General features: G+C 26.4%; 1 protein-coding gene across 1 annotated transcript in view; it reads right to left on the bottom strand.

Moving 5' to 3' along the window:
* The window catches only part of LOC117172932 (titin homolog), a 67975-nt gene extending 50333 nt beyond the window's left edge, over window positions 1–17642 (bottom strand). The window contains exon 1 of the mRNA XM_033361233.1: window positions 17550–17642. The gene's annotated coding sequence lies outside the window, so the exon portion shown is untranslated. The remainder of the gene's footprint in view (window positions 1–17549) is intronic.
* Between the last annotated feature and the right edge of the window lie 1616 nt (window positions 17643–19258).

Below are 19258 nucleotides of genomic sequence, written 5' to 3' on the forward strand. Positions count from 1 at the left end.
AAAAATAGCTATTGAGAAAGTTCATGCAAGAGGGTATAAATAATGTTTCAAAGTACATCTCAAATTTTACAGAGAGTAACGTTTGCGAAGAGTGGCAGCCTTGACAACGGCATGAATAAACATTCTTGCCGTCATAAAATGGTGTCCATAGTGCTAAAAGATGGTTATTCATAGATTTAAACTTGTCAGTACTTCCAGGTACCATTAAGCACTTCTATCAGGTTTTGTAAATATTCATCCACCAAATGGAGGAACCTGTTTTCTCATTCTCTTTGCATTCACTTTATTTTATTTTTCCCTTTTTTCACAATTTGAATTTATTTTTTTTACGATTTTACTTTTCTTTTTTTTTCAATTTTCTTTTTCTTTAATTCAAAAATTTATCTTTTGTTTGTCACAATTTTATTTTCCCTTTTTTAAAATTTTCTTTTTCGTTTTTTTTTACAATTTTATTTCACTTTTTGGAAATTTTATTTTTACATTTTCACGGCTTTATTGGAGGAAAATAAAGCACAATTTTAATTTCCCTTTTTTATTATATATATTATTTTTCCCCTTTTTTCACAATTTTCTTTTCCTTTCTTTCGCAATTTTCTTTTTCGTTGTCGACATTTTTTTCCTTTTTTTCAAAATTTTACGATATTTTCTATCGCAATTTTCTTTTCCTTTCTTTCACAACTTTATTTTCCTTTTTTTCTCCATTTTATAATTCTTCTTTTAAATTTTTTTCCTTTTTCACAATTCTATTTTCTTTCCTGTCACAATTTTATTTTACCTTTTTGGCAATTTTATTTTCCTTTTTTATTATATATGTTACATTATATTATTATATATTTTTTTCTTCTTTTTCTACAATTTTTTTTCGTTTCTTTCACAATTTTCTTTTTTCACATTTTTTCCTTTTTTCACAATTTTGGTTTCCTTGTTTTCACAATTTTCTTTTCCTTTTTTCACAATTTTATTATATTTTTTATCACAATTTTCTTTTCCTTTCTTTTACAATTTTATTTGTCTTTTTTCACATTTTTTACCTTTTTCACCATTTTCTTTTCCTTCTTTTCACAAATTTACTTTCCTTTTTTTCTCAATTATATTTTTCTTCTTTTAAAAATTTTTTCCCCTTTTTTCACAATTCCATCCTCTTTCTTTTCAAAATTTTATTTTCCTTTTATCACAATTCTATTTTCTTTCCTTTAATAAATTTATTTTCCTTTTTTCACAATTTTATTTTTCTTCTTTTCACAATATTATTTTCCTTCTTTCACAACTTTATTTTCCTTCTTTTCACAACTTTATTTTCCTTTTTTTTCTCAATTTTATATTTCTTCTTTTAATTTTTTTTTCCTTTTTTCACATTTCTATTTTCTTTCTCTTCACAATTTTATTTTCCTTTTATCAAAATTCTATTTTCTTTCCTTTTACAATTTTATTTTCCTTTTTTCACAATTTTATTTTTCTTCTTTTCACAGTTTTATTTGCCTTCTTTTCAAAATTTTATTTTCCTCTTTTCACAATTCTATTTTCTTTTTTTTTTCTATCAATTTTATTATTCTTTTTTCTTAATTCTATTTTCCTTTTCTTACAATTTTTACAATTTTTGCAATTTTTGCCTTTTTTCTCAATTTTATTTTCTTTATTTTTACAATTTTATTTTCCTTTTTTCACAATTATATTTTCCTTCTATCAATTTTATCTTTCTTCTTTTACAAATTTATTTTCCTTTTTTTCACAATTTTATTGAAATCATCTCACATTTATCATCTTCTTGTAAACATTATATCAAATTGTTAAGCCAGGGTTGCTAAGAAATCCCAAATTCCAAATTCACTCACTTTTTCCTGCCCAATTTTTCATTTTCCCTGATCGTTCTAAAATTTTCTCTTAGACATAAAAACAACCTTATACTTAAGAGATCAATAATGTTAGTGCAAAAAAAATGTTGTTTCCAAATTTATTTTAATTAGTTCTAGTAACAACAGTCATAAATACTTTTTTAATTGGACATCCAAAAATTTAGGCATACTTAAAAGAGATAAATTTTCAACCAAAAAGTTCAACTTTCAACTTAAAAAAAAATTTTTGAACCAAAATTTAAAAAAGGAAATTTTTATTCCTCAAACAAAAGTATAATAGATTATAATTCTACCACAAAATATTTAAATTTTCTACAAAAAATAGTTGTATTGAAGCAAAAAATACAAATTTAGAAAAATGAATTACTTTTAAACTAAAAAATATAGTTTTTCGAAGCAAAATATAATAGTTAAATTGTTGGACTGATAAATTTTCTGCCAAAAAGATAAACGAATTTGGAAGCAAAAAGATAACATTTTATACAAAAAGATTAATTTCATACATGAAAAAAAATTTCACAAAATACAGGAATTTCACGCTAAAACAGATCAATTTCAAACCAAAAAAGTGATTTTTCAATCAAGAAGATTCATTTTCTGTCAAAAAAGATGAATTTTCTACAAAATAGTTACATTTTCAACCAAAGAGATGAACTCTGAACTAAAATGATTAAGCTTCAATGAAAACAAATTTATGTTTAACAATGTACACATTTAATACATGGAAAAATGTAATAGTTGATATTGCGATAAAAAAGATTAGATTTTTAAGCCTAAAACAAATGAATTCAACCAAAAGACAAGAGTTTCAAAAAAATAGTAGAAAATTTTAAGTAAACATTGAAACCTATAAAAATTAAAAAAATGGACATTAACACATGAAAGATGTAATAGTTGATACTGCAATAAAAAAAATTAGATTCTTAAGCCTAAGACAGATGAATTCAACTAAAAGACAAGAATTTCAAAAAAATAGTAGAAGATTTTAAATAGACATTGAAACCTATAAAAATTAAAAAAATTAGATTTTTAAGCCTAAAACAGATGAATTCAACTAAAAGACAAGAATTTCAAAAAAATAGTAGAAGATTTTAAATAGACATTGAAACCTATAAAAATTAAAAAAATTAAATACATACGAAATGGTTGAAATGGTTTTAATCCGATCACGTAACCTTTTTAATTTATAAATTTTCTACAACATCAACTATGTATATCAAAATTTCTAAATAAATAATTTTAATTCATAATAAAATTTACTTCTAAATGTTTCTAAACATTAATGATAGAAGAGAAAATGAAAATTGTATGCGATTGTTTAATAATGGGAAACAATTATGTCCTTGACATGCCGCTAACGCACTATAATTTGTAAACTTTTTTACATTTGTCAAGAGATATGAAAAATTAAATTATGCGCAAAAACTTATTTTGAAGAATTCGAAAAAAAGTTAAAGCTTCTTAATAATTATGAAAGATTTTAGGCCAATGCATTTTTGTAAGATTTGAAACATTTAAAACAATTTTTTAAATTGTCAAAGAAGAATCTGAAAGATTTTAAGGCAATTGTTTTAATTGCAGAATTTTAAAAAAATCAGGAAAAATTTGAAGAGTTTTTAAAGATTAGAAGGTTTAGAAGGTCTGGCAAGATTTAAAAAAAGAATTGTCTCAATATTAGTGTGAAAATTTTTAATGATCTTTTATTTTGAAAAATGAACTTTAGGAGGTAATTAAAACCCATTTTTAAACATATCAAACGATTTCCTAAAATTTTGAAAGAGCGTGGAAGATTTTATAGCAAACTGTTTCAATTTGGTAACATTAAAGAATAAAAAAATGAATCGAGTAAATTCAACTTTCAACAAAATACATGAATTTTCAACCAAAAAGATTAATTCTCAACCAAAGATATGAATTTTGAACTAAAATGATGAATCTTCAACCAAAAAAATTAAATTTTAACAAATTATTAAAACTTTTCATCAAGTACGTATTTGAATTTTAAACCAAAAATAATAATTTTCAAGGAACAAATAAGAATTTTCAATAGAATAATTATATTTTTCACCAAAGAGATGAATTATTCTAAACTAAAATGATAATTCCTCCAGCAACAAAATACATTTTTAATAAAGCAGTTTAACTTTTGTTCAAGTATTTGAATTTGTAACCAAAAAAGATGAATTCATAAAGAAACATGTTGAATTTTTAAACAAACATTTGAGTTTTTAACCAATCATATAAATTTTAAACTAAGAAGATTAATTTCCTTCTAAAAAATACTAATTGTCAACAAGATTCATTAATGTTTACCAAATAGTTGAACTGTCAACCAATAGGATTATTTTCCACCAATAAATAAGAATTTTCAACCTGACGAGATGAAATTGCCACAAAATAGTTACATTTTCAACCAACCAGATGAATTCTAAACTAAGTGATCATTCTTCCAGCAACAAAATAAATTTTTAGCAAAGTAGTTTAACGTTTGGTCAAGTATTTTAATTTTTAATAAAAAAAGATGCATTCTGAAAGAAACACGCTGAATTTTTAAGAAAAGATTTGAGTTTTCAACCAAAAAGATAAATTTTCAAACAATAAGATCAATTTTCTAAGAAAAAAGAGGAAGCCTCAACGAAATACAGAAATGTTTAACCAAGATAGTTAAATTGTCAACCAAGAGGGTTATTTTCTACCAAAAAAGTAGAAATTTAAACCAAAAAAGACGAATTTTTAACAAAATAGTTATATTTCAAACCAACGAAATGAATTCTAATCTAAAATGATAAATCTTCTTCCAATAAAATAAATTTTTAACAAAAGTATTTTAACTTTTGGCCAAGTATTTTAATTTTTAACTAAAAAATATGAATTCGTAAAGAGAAGTGATGAATTTTTAACCAAACAGTTGAATTGTAAACCAAAAAAATTAATTGTCGACCAAGAAAATTAATTTCCTTCCAAAAAAGACGAATTCTCAACAAAATATATTTTTAACCAATGAATTTTCTGATTAAATTTATTTTTCAATAATAATTAATTTTCTAAAAAAATAAGAATTCTCAACAAAATAGTTACATTTCAATCCTTTACCAAAAAAATTAATTTTTTACAAGGTAGTTCAACTTTTAACCAAGTATTTCAATTTTTAACAAATAAAGATGAATTCATCAGGAATAATGTTAATTTTCAACCTAGAAGATTAATTTTCAACCAAAAAAGACGAACTCTAAAAAAATACATACATTCTTAATCAAAGAAGATGAATTCTCAGCAAAAAGGTAATAGTTGATATTTTATCAAAAAAAAAGCTTTCTTTTTAGATTTAAAACAGTTGAACCAAAAAAGACCAAAACTGATTGATTTGCACCCCAAAATTTACACTTTCAGTCGAAAACGATTTAATTTCTACCGAAAGAGATGAATTTAAAAATTAAAAAGGCAAATTTTCAACAATAGTTAAATTTTTGATAAAGGAAGATTTTTCCGTCAATAAAAAAAATGTATCCAAAATATTGAATTTTCAAGAAAAAAAGATATGCTTATTAACAAGCACTTGAGTTCGCATTTTGAAAATATAATAAAAAGTGTTAAATTTCCATAAAATGTTTGAATTTTCTAGGAAACAGTTGAATTTTCAAGTATAAAAATAATAGTTTTCTACACAATAGTTTAATTTTCCGATCGAAAAAATTAATTTTCAACATAAAAAATGAATTTTCAATGAAAAATGTAATAGTTGATATTTTAAACCAAAGGTATTTTTATTTTAAATAAAAAACAGTTGAATTTATTTATAAAAAACGTATTTTACAGAAAATAGTTCAATCTTCAATCAAAACAGATTCATTTTCAACAAAACAATTGCATTTTTAGCCAAAAAAGATTAAATTTTTAGCAAAAGCGAATACTTTTATACGAAATAAGAGAAATTTAAAATACATTACATTAATTTTCAATTAAATAGTTTAATTTATTAACTAAAAAGATAAAATTGTAACAAAAAGTAGAGTAGTTAAGTTGTATTTTTAAAAATTAATCAAAATTATTTACAAAGAATTGAATTGAATTTTCTCCCAAATTGTTGAATACTTAATCTAAACATATGAATTTCACAAAAAAAGTTAATTTTGAATAGTACAATTTTTAGATAAAAAAATTCATTTTTGACACAAAAAAAATATTTAAAAGAATCAGTTCAATTTTCAAGCAAAGAGATGAATTTTCAACTAAATTTATCAATTTTTATTCCAAATAAAAGAAGGCATTTTTAAAAAAAAGTAATTAAAATTTGAAACAAGGAGTGGAGTTTTTAACTTAAAAAGATCAATTTTCAACGAGAAAATATTTTTATTTGAAAAAGTAGTTGAATTTAGAGCAAAAATACGAATTCTTAACGAAATACGTGATTCCTTAACAACATAGTTAAATTGTCAACGAGCAGGATTAATTTTCTATAAAAAAGACGATTTTTTAACCAAATACATGAATTTCCAACCAAATAGTTGAATTTTTAACTAAAAAATATACATTTTCAGTCAAAAACGAAATAGTTTAATTTCCAGTTGAAGTAGTTAATTTTTATCTGAAAAAAAACTAATTTTCAACTAAGTGCTTAAAATTTCACCTAAAGTAATCAATTTTTTAGTATGATTATGAATTTTCAACTAAAAATCTAATTTTTAACAAGTGTTAAACTCTCGATCAAATATTTTAACTTTTCTACCAAATTATTGAATTTTTGAGTCGAAATTACCAGTTTTCTACAGAACAGAATAACTTTTAACCCAACAGTTGGATTTTTAATCATAGAAGATTATACTTCTACAGAAAGAAATGATTTTTGAACAAAAAAAAACGAATAATTAAGATAATAATTAATTAAAAAAAAAACAATTGTTTGGTCAAGAAGGAAAAAAAATTAAATCAAATTTTACTTTCTTTCTCTAAGTTTATACAAATTTAGTAAATAATAAGATTGGGGGGGGGGGCACCTCCCAGAATTTTTGGATAGTCCCAAGTTTGTTTATTAATTTATTCCAAAGTAAGAGAAAAGTCAGGAAATTCTATAAAAGGGACTTCAGATAAATGTCAAAAATAATCAATTTTAAACCCTTAAATTTAAATTTTAAATTATTTTATTTTGAAAATAAAGTTTAGCAGTCAATCTGAAATCTTTCTTGGTTCAAAACTGAACTCGTTTTAACATTTTTTTGCTTGCTTAAAAATTCATCTGTCTTGGTCGAAATTACGTTGATCCTTTTTCGATGAGGATTTGTCTTTTTTGTAGAAACTATTCTTTGTTTGAAATTTCCTTTTGTCGGTTAAAAATTTAACTTTTTCGTTTAACAATAACTTTTTTTCTACTAATTCCTATATTCGGGTTAAAACTTAAACTGCTTTCGACCTTTTGGCTTAAAAGGTCAACAATTTTGATTCAATTTTTTTTTCTTTCTTGACTGAAAAATCTTTATTTGTTGAAAATTCATCTTTTTGATCATAAAATTTTATTTCTGGGTTGGAAGTTGAACTATTTTGTTAAGAGTCAGTTGTTTTTTGTTTAATGATTCATAATTCTCGTTGAAAATTCATCTCTGGTTAAAAAATGGACTACATATTTTGTTGATATTTAATTTTTTTAAATTCAAGTTTAAACTTTTCCATTTTCGATTGAAAATTTATCTTTTTTAATTGATAATTAAACTATTTATTGAAAATTTTATGCATTTGATTAAAAATTCGTATTTTTCGGTTTAAAATTAATCTTCTTGGTTGAAAATTAGTGTTTTTGGTGTCAAAATTCATCTCTTTGGTATAAACTTAATCTTTTTTGGTTGTAATATCAAATATTACATATACATTTTTTGTTGTTTTTTCGGACTGAAATATCAACTATTACATTTTTCGTTGAGTATTCACCTTTTTGTTGAAATTCAACAGTCTTCTAAAAAATTCGTATTTGACGTTTGAAATTTTAACTACTTGGTTCAAAATTCAACGTTTTTTGGTTGAAGTTTAATATTTTATTAATAAACATTCGTCCAATTGGTTGAAACTCTATTACTGTGAGTTCAAAACTCAATTATTAGGATAAAAGTTCAACTAAATGGTTAAAAATTCAATAGTTTAGTTAAAAATTAATTTGTTGTTGAAAATTGGTATTTGGTTGAAGTTTAGCCTTTTTTCAAAATTTAAACATTTAGTTGAACATTCATCTATTTGGATGATTTGGTATTAATTATTTTTTGTCTAATGGTCTAAAATCAATTTTTTTTGGAATATTGATTTTCATTTCTCAAATGTAAAAAATTGCTCTCAAGCTCCGCTTGGATCCGAACCCAGTGTAATTCCTTATACTTTCGAGATTAATTTTACAAACCTTCGAAGGTTCTGTATTTATATTATAGGCAGAAAATTCGACCCTTAAGACTCAAAATTTTATATTTCTGGTTAAAAATTCTACTATCTTCTAAAAAATTAGATTATTTTTTTAGACTGCATATAGTTTTTGTTGAAATAAATAAATTAAAAATATATATCTGAAATTTGTTATCCCGTTTATAGAATATTTCATGCTGAAAGACTTACACTATTATAAATTTTATTCTTTGAATAATAATTGTCAGTGAAAATGAAACATTGGTCAGAGAAACATCAGGGAAAATTCAGGGAACTTTGAAAATTAAGTTTTTTCTGCCTTCCAGATTATATATTTTACATAGGAGTTTTAAAATTTGTAATCCTTTTCAAAATTTATACAAAACAGCAATTAGTATTATATAATCATTATTAATACACGTCCCGTAAATAACATTTCAAAATTAGAATTTTCCAAATATTAAGAGGTCTCAGAAGCTTTCGAAACAATTTAATCAATTCAACTTAAGATAAATAATTGAAAATGAAAAAAATGATTAAACCCCTATTTTTTAGCTTCTTATACAAACATTGTTCTTAAATTTAAATTAAATTGAAAATTAAATAAAAATTAAAATAAAAGTTTTAATGGAGAAATATTTTGTCGTAAATGAGTACGTGATCAGATTCTTGATCGATTTTGGCGTAGAAAGAAAATAAACATATCGTTAAAACGGAAAGATCTTCTATTTTGAGTCCCATGACGTCAATAAAATAGATAATACATTGATGCAGGGCGATGATTAGTGTTTTAGAATTGTCCAGAAATAACCGCACGAGCTGTCCATATCTTTTGATCTCCTGGACTATGTATTTAGGTCAGAGCCATTGTTTTCAGCTTTCTAGATTTTTCCATCGAAAATTTTTTAAATTCTACATTTTATACGATTTTTTTAGACTTATGAAAAAATTTTATAAAGTAATTAAGTGATAATGTATAACGGTTTCTATTTTTCCTAATTTAAATTAGCTTTAAACATTTTTCCAATATTGTATGATTCATTATTTTTAAATCAATACACCCTTATCGAAAATTCGTTTAAAAACAGCAACTTAGAGCTATTGCATTTTACACATAATAGATCAGTTTTTAAACAAATAGTTCATTTTTCAAGCAAAAAGGGTAATTTACAACCAAGAAGATTAATTTTCTACCAACGAAGATAAATTTTCAAAAAACTACATAAAGTTTTAAGTAAAAAGGATAAACTTTTATTTAAAAAATTATTTTGGTGAAAAAAATATTATTTTCAACAGTTAAATTTACAACATTAAAAAGGATGAATTTTGAAAAAAATACATGCTTTTTTAACCAAATAGTTAAATTTTCAACTCAAATGATACATTATTAACCAAAAGCAGAACAATTACATTTTCAGTGAAAAATGAATTTTCAAAAAAAAGTAAATTTCAACGAAATAGTTTAATTTTCAACCACAGAATTGAATATTGTACCGAATAAAATGAATACAAAAAAGTGTAATAGTTGAAATTTCCAGCAAAAATTCAACCAAAAAATACCATTTTCAATAAAAGAGTGGTATTTTTAACGAAAAAAGATTTTTTAGTTAATAAGGAAAAATAATCTCATCCAACATGTTGAATTATCAAACCAAAAAACAAATTTTCTACCAGAACAATTTAATATTTAACCAAAAAAGACGAGTTCTAAACAAAATAATGACATTTTCATAAACTAAAAAAGGTAAATTTCTGAGTAAAAATTTCTATGTAAAAAAATAATGTTTAACAAAATAGTTAAATTTTCAACATTTCACGATGATTCACTTTGATAAAAGAGATATTTCGGGTTCCAATCGTATACAAAAACTACGAATTTTGTACACTATTGGAATCAGAAATATCGCTTTTTATAATAAAAATAAGTGTTTAATCAAATAGTGGAATTTTCAATTTAAAAAATTAATTTTTAATTAAAAAACAATAGTTTTCAATAAATGTAGGAAAATTCATCCAAAAGGTGAATTTCTAACCAAACATTTAAATTTTCATCCCAAAACATGACAAAACTTGAACAAAATAGATAAATTTTCAACAAAATAATTAAATAAATAGTCGAATTTTCAAACTAAATGATAAACTTTCTGTCAAAAATATCAATTTTTCATCAAGAAATATAATGGTTAAATTTTCAGTTCAAAAAAATAATCTCCATTCAAATGTAATTTTTTTCCAAAAAAATAACTATAGCCCAATTTTTAACCAAAAAATACGAATTGTCAACAAAGAAAATTCAATCTCTACCAAAAAATAATAACTTTCAGCCAAATAGTGGAACTTTGAATAAAAAAGACGAATTTTCAACAAAGTACTTCAGTCAACCAAAACAGATTAATTTTCAATCAAAGATTTGCATTTTTAGCTAAAAAGGTAAAGTTACTTTTTGAACCAAACAAAATGAATTTTCTACGAAAAAATATGGTTCAGGCCACAAAGAAAAAAATTTCACACAAAATGTTTAATTTTCCTGCCAAAAAAAGACAGCATTTCTGCCAAAATAGTTAAACTTCTAACCCATTAAAAAGATGTTTTAAACAAATTAATTAATTGTCAACTAAAAAAGATCAATTTTGAAGAAAAACTGCAATATTTACATTTTCAATTAAAGAATGAGTTTTTAACTACACAAAAAATGGATAGTTCAATTGTCAACCACAGAAACGAATTTTTAACTAAAATAAAAAATTTTTAATAAAAAAATTCATTTTTAACCGAATAGTAGAATTTTTAATCAACGAGATCAATTTTCTATCCACAAATGTAAAAAATTTTAACAGAATACATAACTTTTTTCCTAAATCAGATCAGTTTTCAACCGAAAATAGAATAGTTAAAATTGTTTACTAAAGAGATGAATATTCAACCAAAAATATGAAATTTCACCTGGTGACATTAAATATCTACCAGAAACAACGAATCTTTAATAAAACAGTTGAATTTTGAAGCATTAAGTTGAATTTAGAACCGAAAAATATTAGTTTTCAACTTAAATAAATGAGTTAAATTTTAAATTAAAAACAAAAAAATCTTCATCCAAATATAATGTACTTTTGATCAAATAGTTTGATTTTCTACCAAATAGATGAAATGTTGAGCCGACAGTACGAATTTCTACAAAGACAACCGAATTTTTAATACAAAAATGTGAATTTAAAACAATTTGCAACAAAATAATAAAATTAGCTTGAAACTTTAGTTTAACGAAAATTCCCTGACACTTTGAGACTTTCCCTGACATTCCCTGACTTTCCAGAAATCCTAACCTGCAGCAATTCTGAATTAAATTTAATATCCCAAATCCCTAATTTAACAATTTCGAAAGTTTTTTAACCTTTTTGTGTAAGCAATATTTTACTAAAAAGTGGGGGCAAATTTTTTACAAAATAACTTGTCAACATAATATATAAAAATTTTTAATCAAATACTTATATTTTCGCAAACGAGGATTAATTTTTTAACAAACTGAAGAATTTTTAACAAAATAAATGAATTTTCTACCAAATAGTAAAATTATCACCTAAAAAATATAACCTTTTAGCCAAAATAGAAACAGTTCAATTCACAGTTTAAAAAAATTATTCATCAACAACAAAAACGAATTTCCTACAAACTAGTTAAATGTTCAATTAAAGAAATACATTTTTAATTAAAGGGACGAATCTTCAACTAAAAAAAAAGAACATTAACGAAGTAGTTGAACTTTCGAACAAATAGTTGTATTTTCCACAAATAATTAAAATTTTTAGCCTAAGGCGCGAATTTTCCACAAAAACCTCAGAATTTTCAACCGAAAAATTTGAATTTGAAACAATTTTCGGTAAAATAATCGAATTAAAATAAAACTTCAGTTTGTGAGAAAATCCCTGACTCGCACGTTTTCCCTGATATTCCCTGACCATTTTTAAATTTCCTGCCTTTCCAGAATTCCCTGACCTATAGCAACCTTGAATTAAATTGAATATCCCAAATCCCTAATTTAACAATTTTAAAAGGCTTTCAACTTTTGATATAAGAAATAAGTTATTAAAAAGATGGGGTTACATTTTTGTCTGAAAAATGTTGAATTTGAATGTTTACTTCACGAATTATCAGCTGAGCTGTATCTTGCGGAAATCGCTTTCATCGAGAATTTCAGGCTGCTACTCATACTCGTATAGTTTATGATTTTTATATTTACACCGAGAGTGAAAAAGGGGGCGAGAAAAGACACGTGTACGAAGTTTAATGGCATACCAATTTAGAACGGTGTGACGTTTCCCACATAAATATACTTTCAAAAATTAATAAATGCACCCTGCGATCCATTTTTATAACATTTCAATATTATTTTTAAAATAAAATTATTTTAACCCCACGAAATAAAAATTTGAAATCCCCGGATACATTTTTCAAACAGTCATCATTTACGAATTCCTATAATTAGTAAATAGTATATTGTGCTAGAAGGGCGAAAAGTAGGCCCTTCCACACAAGAGTTGTAACTGTCTACTTTTAGCACCAGTAACACACGATATTTTTTGTAACATATGCAGGAAATTTTCAATTTGAGAAACAATAAAAACACATTTTTCGAAAATTTATGGTAAAATTCTAAAATTAACCAAAATTATCGAAAATTTCCGGGCATTTATGTTGAATTTTTCAATTAAAAAAACTTTTTAGAAATTCAACGTATTCAAAGCTTCTTGTAAAATATCCACAAATTTCCGGTCTATGGAAAATTGCTAAATTACCCAAATATCCGGAAATTTATGAAAAAATCGCTAAATTACCCAATTTCCGAAAATTTATGAAAAATTGTTAAATTTCCCAATTTCCGGACATTTATGGAAAATTGCTTCTAAAAAATCTCCGGGAATTTCTGGAAAATGACTAAATTACCGAAAATTTCAGGTATTTAAAAATATCCCAAATTTTCGGTAATTTTTCGTTAATTCATCAGTCATTTATGTTAACTTATCACTTCGAGTTTGTTCAATCACTATTCACTACTCACAATCAATCTTTCAAGCGACATATCATAATGAAATGAGTTTATGATTCCGCCAGGCCTGGAAAGTAATTCTACATAGAAATGTGCAAGCGCAGCAGGTAGAAAAAGTCTGATTATAACTGCTTTTTACCATGTTTCTGGAATTGGTCACTTCCCCAACGTAGTACATGCCTCGAAAATAAGAAATTTCGTGCGTGCGTTACAAACAGATAAAAAATTTAGTTTTCAGAAAATAAGCTTACAAATAATTTCGATGGTTAATTGAATATTTTAAATATTACTTTACAAAAACTGTTTTCATCCTAAATTAGTATTTCAACATTTATTTAATAAACAGATGACGTTACATTCACTTCAGAGGAGGACAAGTAGAGGAAGTAAGGGGAAATGATGGAAGGAAAGTATGGAAGGTAAGGAGGAATTGGAGAGGGAAATTAGGACAAATTAGAGAAAATGAGCGGTAGTTGGAGAAATAAGGGAAGAGTGAGGGGAAAAGAGAGGTAGGTAAGTAGAGGAAATTATTGAAAATTTGGCTAGGGGGAGTGAGGAAAAATCGAGGAGGGGAAGCAGGTGAAATAATTAGAAATGATAGTTAGTAGGGCAGGAGAAGTGAGGGCTAAGGAAGGGAAGTGTTAGCTGAGGAAGTAAAGAGTGGATGAAGTAGAGGAGGAAGAGGTTTGGGAAGGGATTTAAGTGTAAAGTAAGATGAAGTGAAGTAGGGGAAGTAAGAGGAAATGAGGGGATCGAAATTAGGGGGGCTGATGAGGAATGAGTGAAGGATAAACGAGGGGTGGATATGTAGGATACATTATGGAACATTGAGAAAGGCGAATCGAGGGCTAGGGAACGGAAGTAGAAGAAGGGTAGTGTTATCTGAGGAAGTGACAAGAGGAAGAATTTTGGGAAGAGGTTGAAGAGTAAAGTAGGGAAGTAGGAGTAAATTATGAGAGGGGTAGTTGGGGAAGAGAGAGAACATGAAGGGAGGAGTATTAGGAAAAGTCAGGTGAAATAAGAGGAGGAAAATTATGTGTAGGAGTGTAGGAAAGTGTGGTAAAGTGAAGAGACGGAAAGTGAGGGGAAATTATAAGATGGAGAGTAGGGGAAGTATGGAATTAATTGAGGCAAAAGGGAAATTTAAGATAAAAAATGGGGAAAATAAAGGAAAATGCGAAAAAATTGAGATTTAATAGGTAGGTAAGTAGGAAAAATTATGGAAAACTGTAGTAGGGGAAGCGAAGGAAATTGGGGAGGGATAAAAGGGAAAGATAGGGGAAACGACGGGAGGGAAAGTAAGGAAAATGTGGTAAATACATATGGTAAGAAGAAATGAAAAAGGGAAAGTAACGGAAGTGAGGGGCAATGAGAAGAGGGAGAGTACGAGAAGAGAGGGGAAATAAGAACACGGAAAAGTAGGGGAAATGTGCTTAACACATGAGTCAAGGAGACAATTAAAAAGGGAAAGTAGAGGAAGTGAGAGGCAATGAGGAGAGGGAAAGTAGGGTCAGTGAGGGAAAATTTATGAAAGAAGTAGGGAAATTGAGAGGAACTGATAAAATGAGAGAAGGGGGAACAGAGGGGAAATTATGAGAGAAGAAACGGGGACAGTGAGGGGATATAAGGTAAGTCGATTTCGGGGAAGTGATGTGAGGGGCAGCGAGTGAAAATCAGGGGAAATAAGGAGAAATAAGAGCAGGAGAAATAAGGCGAGGAAAAATTAGGTCTAGTGAGAAGAAAAAATGCGAGTGAAAGTAGGGGAAATTAGGGGAAATAAGTGGCGGTAAAAAAGAAAAATGAGAGGAAAGAAGGGGAAGGGTTGGGGTGATAAATAATTGGTAGAGTAAGGGGAGGAAAATAATTAGGAATAAGGAGGAAAAGTGAGGTGAAATCAGCGATGAGGGAGTAGAGAGAATGAGAGTTGACAAACAAGAGGAATTGAGAGTAGCATAAGTAGTGGAAGTGAAAGGGAAGTAGAAGTGATAGAAAAGAGCTAAATATATGAAGTAAGGAGAAAGGGAGCAGGAAAAATAAGAGAAAAATGAGGGATTGTAAGCGAAATGAGGGAAGAGTGAGGGGAAAGGAGCAAGGCAAGGTAAAATAGAAGTGGGGTAAATATATAGTAATGGAAAAGGTAACGGGAAATAAAGGCACAGAAAGTAGGGCAGATGCAGAGCAGCGAGGAGAAGGGAGATAGGGACAGTGAGGGAAAATTATAGAAGAAGTAAGGAAATAGTGAATGAGAGGTGGGGATTCGGGGGAAGTGAAAAGAGTGGAAGCGAGAGGAAATAAAGATAAGTGAGAGTAAAATAAAGGAGGTCATTTATTAGAAGTGAGGGAAAATAAGTGGCGGGAAAGGTAAGAAAGTAGGAGAAATTAGATTAGGGATGAGGGGAGTGGGTAGGATATGGGGAGGGGAAGTGATGAGAAATAAGCGAAGAGGAATTAGGGCAACTGAAGTAAGGGAAAAGTAGAGGAATTAAGGGGAGGTAGGGGAAATGATGAAAAGTGAGGGTGACTAGTAAGGGAAGAGAAGGGGGAGGAAAAGTATGAAAGGGAGGGGTTTTATTGACTTAATTAACGTCTTAATAGACTACGAAACCGTCTTTTGTAGGCACGAAGCTCATACTTTGACGAATTTATAAATTGAATCTCCTTTTTATAAAAGACTTAAATTCGAATTAAAATAATTTATTCACTAAATCATCTAAAATGCTAAGATCATTTGTTCTCTTGTATTTTAAGAGATTTGTTTTGTTTCACTTAAAATAATAAACGATTTATGTTTCTTGAATTATAACTCGCTTATACAATTTGCTTGAAAAGATCTCGTAATTTTTGGCAAATTACCAAATAACGTTGAATGTGAAAACAAAGTGTGAATTATCATCCATTTGATGCATATTACAAGTCAGCAGAGTCTTTTGCAAAAGTAAATGATTAATCGCATTAAATTCTTAACGTAAGAAATATATAGGCATTTATTTTACATTAGTTTCGCAAAAGGAAAAAAATAATCTTCATTAGAAATGCTAAATAGTAAATATATATTTCCAAAAAAGTTAGTTATCAAAAAACTTGAAACAATCGAAATCAATATGTTCTTAAGAAAAATTAAAAACTATGGTATTTTATTTAAGCTCGAAAATTCAATTAAATAGATATTTCTTAGATCGCTTTTCCAATTACTGTTTTTTCAAATTTAGATGAAGAAAACTAGCAAAATTAATGAGTAATTTAATGTAGAGATCGCAATACTTCCAATTTCTTTTTAGAATTAACCAGAATTCAAATTATACTCTTTTGAATTTGTAAAACTTTATCATTTTATAATGAAGTCACATTTTTATATTTCAAAACTTAAACTTTCATTCAGTTTGCTTCAATTTTAAAATTCTAATAAATTCATTGATTATTATTAATTCAATACATATTACACGCCTGCAGAGTAGTTTGCAAAAGTAAGTGATTTGTCAAATTAAACTATAAAGCTAAAGAACATTTATTCCATATTAAAATTCGTAAAAGGCCAAACTGAATTTTTATTAGAAATACTAAATAATAAATTTCAATGAACAAAAAAGTTCTGTAGACTCAATAATCATTTAGATAAATTGATCATTTTTTCTTCAAAAATTTTTTTTAGAACTCGGAAACAGACGTTTATAAACAATTTATGATTGAAAAATACTTTTAAATGTTGGAAAATGTGCAAAATTGGATTGCTTAAAATCAATTTTTTTATAATCTAAAATGAAGCAATCAAAAGTCTTGAAAAAATCGAAATCAATATATTCTTAAAAAATTAAAAGCTGTTGTATTTTGAAGATACAAAAAGGCAGTTTTCAATTTTCTTTGTAAACTTTTTTAATTCGATAAAAGTAAATATTTCTTAAGATAGTTTTTCCAATTAATATTATTTCAAATTTTTGAGAAGAAACCCAACAAATTATCCAGTTGGTACTTTTTATAATAGCCAAATTTATATTTTATATTAGAGTAATTTTGAGAGAAATTAAAACGGCTTTTTAAAGTTTCAATTTGCTTTTCATATTTATTTCTAATTGTCGATGCCATAATAAATTTAAAATTAAAATTAACAAAGCGGTTTTTTATTTTCTCAATACAAAAATTCCTCTTCTAATATTACTCAGGGAATAAAATAAAATCATTTGTCGAAAATCAGTAATTAATTATCAGTTCTTTTCCACTAGAAGCATTCATCAATGAATCTAAAAGTCGTGTTTTTAATTTGTAAAAAAGATGCATACCTCCTAAAGAATTTCTGAAGAACCTCTGAAGAACTTTTACTTTTTTGAGGCAAGTGTCAAAATAAAAGGTAAATAAAAAAAATTGGTTTAAGTGAAGTTGCAAGTGGAGGGTATTCCGCCTGACTGAACCAGGGGAACGGTTTTCACCTTCACCAAGGGGCGGTCGATGGTTTTCCATCGATTAGGTCCGGGTTCCGTGACCACGTGACTATAAGAAAGAACTATAGTTAATGCGAATGTCAAATGTTTTACATACATTTTATACTGGTTTGGTATGAGATCTTGCGATTAAAGGGGTGACTTTGGGGAGAGATTCCGAATCTCCAGGTCAGGTGGAACCCCTCAACAATCTAAGGTTCTACAAAATGCTTAGAAAATAAAAGAATAATTTAAATTAAAATAGAGAACAAACACGCGCGCTACGCGTGATTATTATTTTTCTTTTGCCTCATGCGTTTTTAAAATTAAAATATAAAATTAATATTAACAACAATTTTTTGTATTTTGTAGTATCTGTATATCTATATATGCTTAAAATTAAACTCTTCTAACTAAAGTGTTTAATCTTCATAATTTTGGTCTGCAAGTTTCAAGTTCGTCTTTAAGTAACTTATTTACCAATTTTTTTACTTGAAACACTTGAAGTTTCAAATTATTGAATTTTAAACGTTTATACTTAGAAATGATAAAAGTTCAATTCCTTTTTATTCCATTCCTTGCCGTTAGTTTTTTTAATTAAATATTTAATACATTATTTTAATGTCTAAAAAGAGTTTTAAGAATTTTGCATATTTGATTGAAAATTTTAGTAAAACTTAATATTATATTTACATTTGTTTAAACTTTTAAAAAGCTTATAAATCTATCCTGCTGTCCACTTAAGACTTTCCATAAAGCTTCTTTTTTTTTTAATAGCACAAATTTTTCGAGAATTGTATTGCTCATGCGATTTCTTTTGTCTAAAAGTTTCAACCCGCTCAATTTTTTTATTTATGATATTCATAGGTGCTACCAGCCCCATGAAATTTAACACGTATTTTCCATAGGAAAAAAAACGTTTTCGTAAATTTTATTCAGAATCCTCAATATTAGCTGAATCAAGTTGGAATTCAACAGTTCTCTTCACAATTAGCCAAAGAATATAAATAAAATATCACTTTTTAAATATGACCCTTATAAGTCTGTTTTATAGGATCGCAAAAAATCCCATTAATAAAAAAATTGGTTTTACGAGATTTTCACGCTAATTATAATTTTTTGTGGTTTTGTAGATGAAAATTGTTTCTGGTAGATAAAATAACATTTCATACTGATAATTAGATGTTTCATTAAATAATTTAAACAATTTATTAATGTTTCTAGCAATTTTCTGAAAGAATAGAGTTAGAAAGTCACGGTTTAAAAAAAAATTTCATCCGTCGTCCAATTTTTAAATAGAGAGAGGTGATAGTTCATTAATGTTAACAAAAGTAATTATTTAAACAATTTCTTATTATTGCTTCTTCCTGAAATTTTTTACTATTTGCCTGTTTTTTATTAGAAGCGACTTAAAAATGATTAGGATTTAGCGAAAATAATTGTTTGAACAAATTATAGTTATTCATGACTATACCACGTGTATACATATGAAACCGGTATTTTTTCAAGAAAAAAACACATTTATTTCAAGAGAATGATAACAAATATTTTATTCAAAGTATGCGCCCTCG

Source organism: Belonocnema kinseyi, chromosome 5, assembly GCF_010883055.1.
Source record: "Belonocnema kinseyi isolate 2016_QV_RU_SX_M_011 chromosome 5, B_treatae_v1, whole genome shotgun sequence".
Lineage (NCBI taxonomy): Eukaryota > Metazoa > Arthropoda > Insecta > Hymenoptera > Cynipidae > Belonocnema > Belonocnema kinseyi.